Source organism: Xyrauchen texanus, chromosome 7, assembly GCF_025860055.1.
Source record: "Xyrauchen texanus isolate HMW12.3.18 chromosome 7, RBS_HiC_50CHRs, whole genome shotgun sequence".
Lineage (NCBI taxonomy): Eukaryota > Metazoa > Chordata > Actinopteri > Cypriniformes > Catostomidae > Xyrauchen > Xyrauchen texanus.
The window spans coordinates 17,209,726-17,222,592 of record NC_068282.1 but is presented as its reverse complement, the minus strand read 5'-3'; the positions used below and the strand labels follow the sequence as shown (position 1 = coordinate 17,222,592).

General features: G+C 38.8%; 1 pseudogene; it reads left to right on the top strand.

Moving 5' to 3' along the window:
* Positions 1-12,867, top strand: part of LOC127646599 (P protein-like) — a 259,274-nt pseudogene that overhangs the window by 87,549 nt on the left and 158,858 nt on the right.

The window sequence follows — 12,867 nt, the reverse complement described above, 5'->3', positions numbered from 1 at the left end:
GAAGAAACTCAACATAAAATGTCTTATGTTTAAGAAAAGAAATAACCTTCCTTCTTTTTATGGGGTGCCCCAACCCATTCACATTCCAGGTGGAGATCCACGTAATATTAACATTTGACATTTTGACATATTAGAAAAAAGAGATTGTGTGTCAAAAATAAAATTGTTAAGAACATATTACCCAATCGTGCAACAAACAACCCCTGAATTTCCCCGTGAAGAAAAATAATCTGCCATCAGATTGCTCAAGTCCGATGCTTCTATTCAAATTTTTTGAGACAGAATTACACAGCAAAAAATAGTCTATATAGTCTATAAAACAAACTCCAGCCAACTGAATAAACACAAAAACTTTTGTAGATTTATCCTAGCGGAACCAGCAAAACAGAAAAAAAGGGCTGTTCAGTTCTTAGGACAGTCAAACGAATATTCAGTAGCCGGCCCATTCGGCAGAAACATAAGTGCAACAAAAGACCCATTCACTCCAATGTCCTGCAAGAGATATTCCACAAAACAAACTCCAGCCACTAGGTGGAACCAGTGTATGGTCAGTGAATCAGGTTCACTAAGCAACAACATGAAAATCATCAAATGGCTTACTCACTCCACTGTTTTTATGAAGGACATAATTTACATGCTGTGGGCAGGTAAATTCTCTACGTCCATCCTTAGTATCTATTCTCAGTTTGTCCGGAAACATCAGAGAAAAGCGACCTTCTGTTGATGTAAGAAATGATTCGATCACATTTCTCTCTTGTTGAATTCGCAAAGTCTGGGAACAAGAAAATGCTGTGGTTCTTCCAAGAAAGCTTTCCTTTACTCCTCAACTCGCATAAACACAAGATCTTTATCGGATGATCTCATAAATTTGGCCAGAATTTATCGGGGCCTGTCTCCTGCCGCGGGTCTCAGAGCCTGTTCCCTGTGAGCACACTTGATTTCCAACTTATGGCCTGTTATGTCGAGCAGACTCAGAAAGAGCTTGTCTAGGAATTTCACCATATCTCAGTGTGGCAGGGTGGAGGGCGGGGCCGGGTCATGATTCTACACACCCGGTCCCTTTTCAGGCTAATTAAGCCTCCGAGAGGGATAAAGGCCGACTGCGGAGGATAGTGCGGGAGAGAGAGATCGTTTACGGACATGTTAACCATTAAAATATGATTTATGTCATCAAGTCGGTTCTTGCCTCCTCCTTTCCATTGAGCGTTAAACTCAGCCCTCTTCATTCTCAGGGATTTCAACAATTCGGACATTGTTTCGCTGATTACGATTCTCCAAATCCTCTAGTTTTTCCCAAACGTTCTGGAAATTCACCTTGATCGCTAACGGGTTAGCAGCTAATTCCCTCCCTGATGACTTCAGATAATTGATCCCTTTCTCGATGTCCCTTATTTATGTAACCAACACATATATCTCCATAATAGTTAGATGTATTACAGCAAGATCCTCCAAGTCCACAATGACCTTCACCAGCATCTACGAAATACTGGACAGCTGATGCTGGATTTCTCCCGCCGCACCATCCAACCTGAGTCCCTGTTCTGCGTCCCTGTCAGGGGTGTCAGCTTGAGCACACAACTGTCTTTTAATGTCTACAGAGTCTGAGGATTTTGAATTCTTTGACATATTGTCTTCATAGAACTGTAACAAATTGCCTCACAAGGGAAATCTATCTAAGGGAATCTAAAAGGGAATTTAATCAGACCATGTTATGACTAATTATACATATTTAAATCAGCCTAAAAGGGAAATACATATATATGTATATATGGATATAATGGGTTTAATAAATGAAACTACAGGTAAATACAACTAAACTTTAGCAAAGAATATATATACAAAATACCGAAAAGTACGAAATTGAGAGAGAAGGGCAAAGAATGGCAAGATTTACAAACAGTTAACTACAACCTTTGAGAACCATCAGAGAAACAAAATTACCTTAAAAGAAAGGGGTCAAAACTTAATGACGCATCTAGAGATCTATAAAACGGTTACTTGCATTGGCTTTGGTGCTGAACAAGAGTCCGGATGCGAGTAGACCAAGGAGATTCTCTGGGAGTTTGTGAGCTGAAGTGTTCGTTGGATTCTTCTGGAGATCGGTTGTCCGCGGGATGTTTGAACAAAGTAAAAGTTGCCAGAATGTCAGGAAAGTGTCCATCTCAAAGGGAATGAGCCCAGATATTCTTGAGCAGAGGTCTCTTAAGGCCAAATCAGTTCACACCCATCTTTTGTAAAATTACCAATCATAGGTGCCAACTTTTAGCGGGAGAAATCTTCCTTTGTTCCTCTTCACAGCCTATTTGCATGTTTTATGGTGGTCTAGGAATTTGTACAGTTTTACACCAAAGTATGGTAAAAATAGTATTTTTACCATTTTATTGCAACATACTATACACCATTAATTAATGCATAAGGTCTGCAGACATTAAGACAGTGATACATATTTAATCCTGGATGTCAGTTACACTAACATAACTCATATGTTAGAATCATAACTAGGTTAATATAACATCGGGACATATGAGAGGGAGGCTCATGCTACTCTCCGTGATCCACGCACAACTTACCACATGCCCCACTGAAAGCGAGAACCACTAATCACAAGCACAAGCAGGTTACCCCATGTGACTCTACCTTCCCTAGCAACCAGCCAATTTGTTTCCTTAGGAGACCTGGCTGGAGTCACTCAGCACACCCTGGATTCAAACTCGCGAATCCAGGGGTGGTAGTTAGCATCAATACTCGCTGAGCTACCCAGGCCCCCCTCAATACTGAGATTTACCATTTGATTAGAATGATTCCAGACAGCCTGATCATGTCTCCATAGCGACAGGCTCTTACTGTTCAGGTCTATTTTTTTTAAATTCTTTTCATTTCATGCTTGAATATTCTGTGGCTCTGAAGCTGAAATGAGCAAAAACACTGGATCTGTGCCCTTTTTTTTGACTGAAATCCTCATTAAAACTCACTTTTGAACATTTGTTTTTGGCGACCTGTTTTTGTTCTTTGAAGCACTGTTAAATCTATCTCTCCTTTACACTAGAGAATTGTGTTTCTAATTGTATTTCATAAAAAGGTTCATAAACAAAGGCAACAGATCTTTAGCTTAAAGGGATAGTTCATCCAAAAATGAAAATTCTGCCATCATTTACATAACCTAATGTTGTTCCAAACCTGTATAAATTTCTATTTTTCATGGAACACAATAGGATATGTCTGTCTGTATGACTCAGTCAACATTTAATTTCATTGGATTAAGAAAAAAAATTAAAAGGGAATGGTGACTGAAGCAAGCATTCTGTCTAACCTCTCCTTTTCTGTTTCACCTATATACAAGTGTGGCTCAACAGGTTTGGATCAAGATGATTCTGATGACAGAATTTTTTATTTTTTTGCTCAACTTTCCCCAACTATTGAATTATCTACTTTTGGCCAAGTTAGTTGTCAAGTAATGTAAATTCATGAGTAAAGATTAAAATTTTATCCAATCATCCAATCAGTGTATTTCTCCACACAGGCATATCAGTTATCACGAGGAAGAGTATGGCCCATGATTTTCATTCTCTGCCTCATAACAGCCATTCTGTCAGCCTTTCTGGACAATGTGGCCACTATGATGCTGTTCACCCCTGTTAAAATCAGATAAAACTCTAAAAAGTCTCTTTTTAGGCAGAGGCTATTTGCATCTTGCACAGCATCTTCTTTGCTCTAAATGCAAATAGTGTTAGATGCTGTCACGATCCCCTGTTGTCTGCCCCGTGTCTCATTTGTCAATTGTCATGCACTACACTTCCCATGATTCCCGGCCCTCATCACTGCCAGCCCTGTGTCATTGTGCTCACCTGATTGTCGTTTGTCATCATCATGTCTCCTGTGTATTTAAACCCTGCTGTTTCTCCATTCTCCTGTCGATCGTTGATGTGTCTGGATGTAGTTGTCTTGCCTGCCTTGCTTGTCTTGCCGTGTTTAACCAGTTCATGTACCCCCCGATGTTTTTAATGTTTTAGTTTCAGTTTTTCCCACCGTGGATATTTAATTTGTTCCTGTTTGTCATGTTTTTCATTCTTGTTTAATAAAGCCTGCACGTAGATCCTCACTCCCTGTCTGCCTCCTCCTGCACTTGTTACAGATGCCATTTGCACTCCTAATTAAATACTAACAAACAGTATCACTGCATTGTGTTTATTGTGGGTTTTTTTTATCCCACAGACACCCTACACCATCCCCTTACCCGAAACCTAACCCTAACCTTACCTTACAAAATGTACTATGGTTTTATTACTGTAACCATAGTATCACCATGGTATTTTGTTGTAAACATGGTTACTATATTAACACCTATTACTGTAGTAACACCATGGTTAATTGCATTAAAACTATGGCTTCTGCCAAAAAACATGGTTACTACAATATTACTATAGTAAAACCATGTTTAATCGTACCCAGATCAAACCTTTCTCTCAACTCCCCAACCATCACCGTGACCAAATCACTGTGAGGCTATCAATTTTTATATTAATTTTTATTCATTATTATAAGTAGAATTAAAGGAAATATTAAGTGGAGACAGGAAAAAGAATGGGAAAAAGTAGGACAAAAGGGAGAATCGAACCCAGGTGGTCCGCATGAAAAAGGCACATCCACAAATTTTTCACACTACACGCCGTTGCAGTAACACAGTTCAACTTCAGTTTCTTTGTTTCCATTAGAATATTGCAGTGCAAATAGCCGCGCTGTATGGCAGGTGCTATTTACACCTAGTGCAAATAGTCACTCCACCTTCGTGTTTACAGTAATGCATTTAGAAATGGAAGTATGGGGCAAGACATTATAAGTATATCCACAAGAGTTGTAATACATGTTTAAAATGTGTGTTAAACTGAGACTAGTGTGACAGAATTGCTTATTTACCTCGACTGTACAAAGCTACAGTATATCCAATTTTTCAACTCCTGTCTTGACCATATATAGATAGTAAACCCTTTATTTTCCACATGACGCACGCAAGTGGCCTGAAACTCTCTCACACTGGTCCTAACTTATTGTAGATCCCTGATATCAGAAAAGGACTTTATGCCATTTTCCACAAAGTGTTGTGTAATGCTGTTTAAAGGAATTATGGAAACCAGAATTTCATCTAACTTAAATCGTAGTCCCACCACTAAAAGTTTGTACAATTTAATAGCTCAAATAACACACATTTTTGTATAAAAAATGTATATATAGTAGTGTGGCAGCGGGGGCGTGGTCAAGCGCCCGTCTGGGAGAGGAAAGCGGTAAGGGCGCTTACACCTGAGCTAAATTATGCCTAACACCTGTCTCTGATTCCAGTGAGCACGAGGAGAGCGGCATAAAAGCAGACACAGAGCCTCCAGTCGAGGGAAGAGACGACAAGCAAACCCAGTGTTTGACATTTGTATTGTGTGCGATAATAATACTGTGAGAACCAAATAGAATTAAAAAAGCTTACCTTGTGGTGAAGACCTGTTTCCTGTCCTCCTTCCCATCGAAAAGCGTTACAAGTAGGTAAACACCTTAGGAAGTTTTCCCTTGCCATTTTCACCTTTCACGTTTCTTTTAGCAATATTTTCTATAAAGCTGCTTTGAAATATTTTTTTTAAAAAGTGCTATATATATATATACAACTTGACATGACATGACTTGTCTTTAACAAGAATACAAGGTTTACAAAATGCATTTAATCTTTAGACCCTGTGAAATGCTTTGGTCCATAGACATCCATTCTAGTCAAGTCAAGTCAAGTCATGTCAAGCTTTATTATAAGCCCAAAGGGTCATTTTTGGTGCAGCATAAAAAATATTTGTGAACATATAATACAAATACATTAAAACATTCATTACATAAAATGACACCAAAATCAAAACACAATATTCAAACTTCTTACAAGTTGAAAAGTCTTAGAGCAGTGGGGATAAAATAATTCCTATACCGATTACTTTTAAGTCTAAGCATACTATAATGAATACCAGAAGGAAGCACTATGAATTCATGAAACAGTGGGTGGTTAGGATTGCCAAGAATGGTTCTGGCTTTCTGTAAAACAAACCGTTAAAAAATATTTGATAATCCAGTCTGCTTAACACCTGTGATCTTACCACATTGATTGACAATACCATTCAGTGTGTTTCAATGTTTAAAATTTAAATTACTATACCAACAGCAGATAGAAAAGAAAAGTACAGATTCGATGTAAGTTTTATAAAACAAGCTCATAAGAGTCCTACTGATATTAAAAGAAGAGAGTCTCCATAGACAATGTATCTACTGCTGGCCTTTCTTGAATAATGCCACAGCATGTGCATCAAAACACAACTTGTTGTCAATGATAGTTCCAAATTACTTGCAACTACAAGCTCATTCCACCATTTTACCTTTTATGAATGTTGGTTGAGGGACAATAGGGCTATATCAAAAATCTATTAAATAAATTGAATTTAATGAGGAAATATATAGTCATGTCGCCATGTTTGAAACTTTTTACCTACTTGCTCTTTTTAATCTTATTTCATCTACACTGGCTGCCAAATTTTTGGAATAACATACAGATGGAAATAAATTTGTACTTTTATTCACTAAAGTGGCTGATCACAGTGTATAGTCAGGACATTAATAACGTGAAAAATTACTCTTACAACTTGTTCTGAACTTCTTAAACTACTTCAAAGAGTTCTCATAAAAAAATCCTCCACGTGCAGCAATGACAGCTTTGCAGATTCTTGGCAGAGCTGTCAGGTTTGTCCAGATACTCCAATGACATTTCACCCCACGCTTCCTGTAACACTTGCCATAGATGTGGCTGTCTTGTTGGGCACTTCTCACGCACCTTACAGTCTAGCTGATCCCAATAAAGCTCAATGGGATTAAGATCCATAACACTCTTTTCCAATTATCTGTTGTCCAATGTGTGTGTTTCTTTGCCCACTCTAATCTTTTCTTGATTGCTCAAGCATGAGTACTCAAGGATAAGGTGTTGGAGTGATGGCTGTTGGAAATGGGCCTGTCTAGATTTGATCAAAACTGACTTTTTTCAAATAGTGCTGGTACTGTTTTTTTATATCATCAATGTCCTGACTATAATTTGTGATCAGTTTTATGCCACTTTGGTGACTTAAAGTATTATCTTTTCACCTTTGCACTTTACCTCTCAGTATGATTCATCATTACCTGCACAATATATTTGTGCTCCTGAGCCTTTTATACGTTTTGTATCTTGATGTACAACTATTTTCAGCAGCAAAGCAAAAATAAGACAATTTAACAATAACTGGCCTATAACTGTGTCTAAAATGTACGTTAATTAATATTAACTTCTTGTCTAAAGATCTGTTTTGTATTAAAGCAATACTACCAATTGCATGTGTGCTATTGTACTGAATATCAGCTTCATGTCTATGGCCGAATAAATATTGTGTTGATATTCAGAACAACAGCACTCCTGATCATGTGATAATGCTTATTCATCCTATATGGAACTTACATAGATACAACATCAAAACTAAATTTTTAATAGTGTGTAGGTCCCCTTGTGCTGCCAAAACAGCTCTGACCCATCAAGGCATGGACTCCAAGACATTAGCAGCAGATCCTTTAAATCCTTTAAGTTGTGAAAGGGGACCTCCATGGTTCAGACTTGTTGGCCCAGCACATCCTATAGATGCTCAATAGGATTGAGATCTGGGGAATTTGGAGGCCAAGTCAACACTCTTTGTCATGTTCCTCAAATCATTCCTGAACAATTTTTGCAGTGTGGCAGGGCACATTATATTGCTGAAATAGGCCACTGCCATTAGGGAATACCATTGCCATGAAGGGGTGTACATGGTCTGCCACAATCTTTAGGTAGGTGATACGTGTCAAAGTAACATCTACATGAATGCCAGGAGCCAAGGTTTCCCAGCTGAATGTTGCCTAGAGAATCACACTGCCTCACTTGCCTTCCTTGAAATCCCATCCCTTGTCAGGTGCCATTGTAACAATATAATCAATGTTATTCACTTCACCTACGAGTGGTTTTAATGTTGTGGCTGATCAGCGTATAAAAATAACAAGTCTGGTAGAATGAAGGAAATCTATATTTCTCATATTGGCACTAAAATGTTTGGTGCTGCCTCAGTGTTCTCTTCACGTTGCTGGTGAGAAATGACTTCTTGTTTGATCATGTGCCAACAATTGCTTCAAATTCTTTTGGAGCTTCGGAGGTAGAAACACAAGACACACACACACACACACACACACACACACACACAGAGTGAAGAATGAATTACAGAAATGAGAGATTTCAGCTTTTTGTTAAGAGGCAATTTTCTTGTGCAGGTGTTTGTTCCATGCTGATTTCATGTGAAAACATATTTGCTTATTCTTTGATTTGCTTGAAATCCAGCATTAATAAGAAACCTGGGATTTTGTGTACCTCAGCATAAGCTTGAGCTGTTGATACATTAAGCCCTCCCCTGTCTCTATTTTTTAATTAACAATTACAGCTGTCACTGAATAAGTCTAGATTTTAAATTTTCATGAAGAAAAAGTTTGTGGTGCTTGGTTGTGTAAAACTTGTTGCTGTGGTTGTTGTTGTTTGGTGTTGCCAAGGCATTGGTATGTGGTTGCTAATTGGTCCAAGTAAAAAAAATCCTTCACCAAATCAATGTCTATGATATTCTTGTTCTTAGATATAGCTTATATCCCTCCCTAAATGTTAGTATATGGGATTTTTCACACCATTTTATTGTTTAGCAGGCAAAAATAGCTGATTAACCTAGATTTAGAATTTAGTGATTTATTGTGATTTATCTGCTTAAAAAAATTTATAGCACAGCAAATAGTTTTGAAAACCCCTAAACTCAAGTATTAGTCTTGCTTAACCAAGCATCACTAATTACTCTCAATTTGAGCTATGCTCACAATTGCCCGATTTTACATTAATTTGACTCTGATGGTTTCAAGAAAAACATCAGGAGACCACTCAGAATGTCATATTATGCATATGTTTTTGACATTTAAAATAATTGCTTTTGTGATGTCCTATATGTTCTAGATTATGTGAGGTGCTTAACCTGGACCCCAGGCATGTCCTGATTTCCGAGGTAATCTTCACCAACATTGGAGGAGCCGCCACTGCAGTGGGAGATCCACCCAATGTCATTATCGTATCCAACCAGGATCTGCGTAGAAATGTAGGTTATTATTTATTACCTCTGCCGCTTGACACCGGGCCATTTACGTGTAAAAATATATTATTGTGTTGCTGTCTTAATTGCGTTTCAGGGAACTTGTAATGTCTGTTGGGCAAATTATACATGACTGCACTGTGGCAGGGCGGAGGGCGGGGCTGTGTCGTGATGCTACACAGTTTTATATTAAACTATTATTTAAATTGTCAAGCCGGTTCTCGCCTCCGCCTTTCCCTTATACCTTTACACTGGTGTCGAAAATTGGGAAGGAGGAGGGATGCGCCATAGTGGAGTTCTCGCTGTTACCTTCCATTCCATAGGAACAGCCACAGCCATCCGCCAGAGGACAGAGGTGCCGGCCACCTGGAAGCAGAGGAACGGCCACCGACCGCGAGGGGAGGAGGGGCTCCCAACCAACCACCTGGAATGGTTACCGCTGCAGAGGGCGGGGGAGACCCCTACTGTCCACCAAAAACGTGGCGGGGTGGTCCGTCCGCCAGGGGCCAGTACTGCCTCCAATCCGCCCAGGGAGGCGCAACTGTCATCCATTAGATGGTGGAGTGGCCGAGGACCAAGCTACGGCATATCGGAGAACCAGCTAATACGTTTTTTTTTCTTCTCTCTCCTCTGTCTCTGCCACTGCCACTCCATGTTGGTCTTTCCCTCTCTTTTAAATTTGACTTCACTGTTAATGTGAGTACCCACTGTTTTTAAATATTATTGTTGTTTCCCTCCCATATTCAGGAAGGCGGGGATGACCTGCCAGCAGACGGGGCAGGACAAAAAGGGGGGGGGGTGTACGTCATGCTGGTGTAAAGGGATAAAGGCTGACCAGAGATGGCAGTGTGACAGAGAGAGAGATTTACCGGCAGCTGTCCGACACATGTGTGTGTTTGTCTTTTTGATCCAGTTTTATATTAAACTTTTATTTATATTATCAAGCCTGTTCTTGCCGCCTCCTTTCCCTTTAAACCCTTTACACGCACTAATAAACAAAACCACACACATTTGTAAGCAAGCATTTTTCTGGCATAGAATGACAACCTTGTGCCAAAAAACCTTGTCACTATCTCCTCAAGAGTAAAACACCATGCCGCCCTGTCTTATACCTCACACTATTAATTATGTAGGAATACATCTTGCCAGCTCCAATCAGACTCTGCCAAAATTGTCTGCTTCTCTCTCTCTCTTTCTATCACACACACACACACACACACACACACACACACACACACACACACACACACACACACACACACACACACAGCCAAGTGGAAATCTTTTAGTTTCAGTTAATATAAAACTGCAAACCTGTAACATATATTGTGTTCAAACTCTGAGGCCAACAACTTCTGTGTTAGAGCAAACAGGGCTGAGCAATATTACTTAAACAAGTACATCTCCATATTTTACAGCCATTTGACAAGAAGCACTCACTGAGCACATTATTAGGAACATTATGGTCCTAATAAAATGCCCGACGTGGTTTTCTGCTGTTGTAGCCCATCTGCCTCAAGTTTCGACATGTTGTTCTTTACGCGATGCTATTCTGCTCACTACAATTGTACAGAGCAGTTATTTGAGTTACCGTAGCCTTTCTGTCAGCTCAAACCTGTCTGGCCATTCTCCGTTCACACATCAACAAGGTGTTTCCGTTTGTAGAACTGCCGCTCACTGGATGTATTTTTTTTGCAACATTCTGAGTAAACTCTAGAGACTATTGTGCTTGAAAATCCAAGGAGTTCAGCAGTTACTGAAACACTCAAACCCCTATTCTAAGGGTGACGTGAACATTAACTGAAGCTTCTGACCTGTATCTGCGTGGTTATATGCATTGCATTGCTGCCACACAATTGCCTGATTTGACAACCACATGGATAAGTAGGTGTACAGGTGTTCCTAATGAGTGCTCAATGAGTGTATATATTTATGCATTTGCTCTAAAATGGTTTAAAAAATATCTATATTTTTAATCAGAGGAATAATAATTCCTCTAAAAAGCCAGTGTAGCCAATTAGATTCAAAATGTTTTAAGATGCTGTAAGTGATTTTAGCCATTCAAGGCACTAAGCCGTTGAATTAACCATGCCCTCTCTTTCCAATACCCTGCACTCCTCAATCGGAATGCTGCAGCCTCGTTAGGCTGGATATCTCAGCTGCTATGTCATCAAGCACCATCCAATGTCGTCTCAATTGTGAGGACCCCTGGAAGACAGCCTCGCTTCGCAGCCTAAATTTGCCATATTTTGGAGGATGCATCGGATGTATCCTTTGTGGCCTTCAATCACCACAATCATTTTCACATCTCCAAATAATTTTTAAAAAGTGTGGAAAATGAATTGCGTGACCGCGGAGGCGGAAACTTTTATGACACAACTTGCTTTTTATTTTGCATTTGCAGCAATGACAATACTTATATTTAAAATGCAAGTAGTTTAGAAAATACAATAAAGTAGAAGATACAAAGTACACACAAAAAATAAAGAATTTTTTTTTTTTTTTATAAAAGGACAATTACATGAATTGAAAAAGCTTTAAAAGTTTTATAGTTTTTACAAGTATAAGGTAATTTTTTTTTCATATTTGAAAGGGTTTATATATAAATTATTAAAAAAATTAAATATAAAGTGACTAAAAGTGAATTTAGCTATGTGAATAAAACTAAATTTCAAAAATTAATTAAGATTAAGGACATATTTCTCATTTTCTGATATAAATGGGTTTTCTAAACAAAGTAAAATATCACATGGGTCTAAGCATATGGTTTGCCACGCACAATTACTAGACCTTCTCTAGTGCTAAATGCTGAGGATGAGTCTAGCCTACAGCCTCAGAAAGACTGGTCTAGGAAGGGAACAGCCTAACTAGGCTGCAGCCTTCCGTTTTAGAAGCACCCCAAATTAGCTTGATTGAGACCGACGGTTGTTAAAAACAACAGCAGCAAAATAGTGCCCTCAAATAAATGTAAGCGCAGCGTAGTTCTAGCGGGAAGACTAGCAGCTGTACATCATTGCACCATTAGCAGGGTAATTCCCAGCCAATCACATGTAAGCCATTCCTTTATAAGTCTGCTCACAATCTATCACATTGCTGTTTCAGTGTGCTAACACAGCAACCTCCACCACCCCACCACCACCAGTTGAGTCCTGTCCTGCAAGGGGGTAGGCTCCTCGCCCCTGCCTCCTATCTCCGGCAGGATATGACGGTTCCGAGTACAACTACTTCGAACCGCCAGACGGGGCCTACGCCAAAGAGAGACATTACTTTTCAGTTTTATATTCATCAAAGAAATGTCATCTTAAATTTCACTCAAGTCTGCGAGTCTTCCTGATAGAAAAACTGTTATGAACAACATGGCATAAAAATGTCAGTAAACCTCAATAATTCGCCAATAACTACAATACAATGAGAATGTGCAGAGACAGGTAAGATATCTCATGACACTTATTTCAGTAATGTCTTTCAGGGAGTAGGAACAAATTTTGCATACCTTTCCATGAAAAAAAAAAAAACTTACAACACCTTTAATACAATAAGTAAAATACAGTAAAAACTGTTTTTAAATTATGTTTTATAAACTTTATTAATAAACTTAATAAAAACTCAAATAAGAATACTTCAACATTGTAATACATGGAAAATATAAACTTTTACAGCCACTAGTTAAAGTTTACAT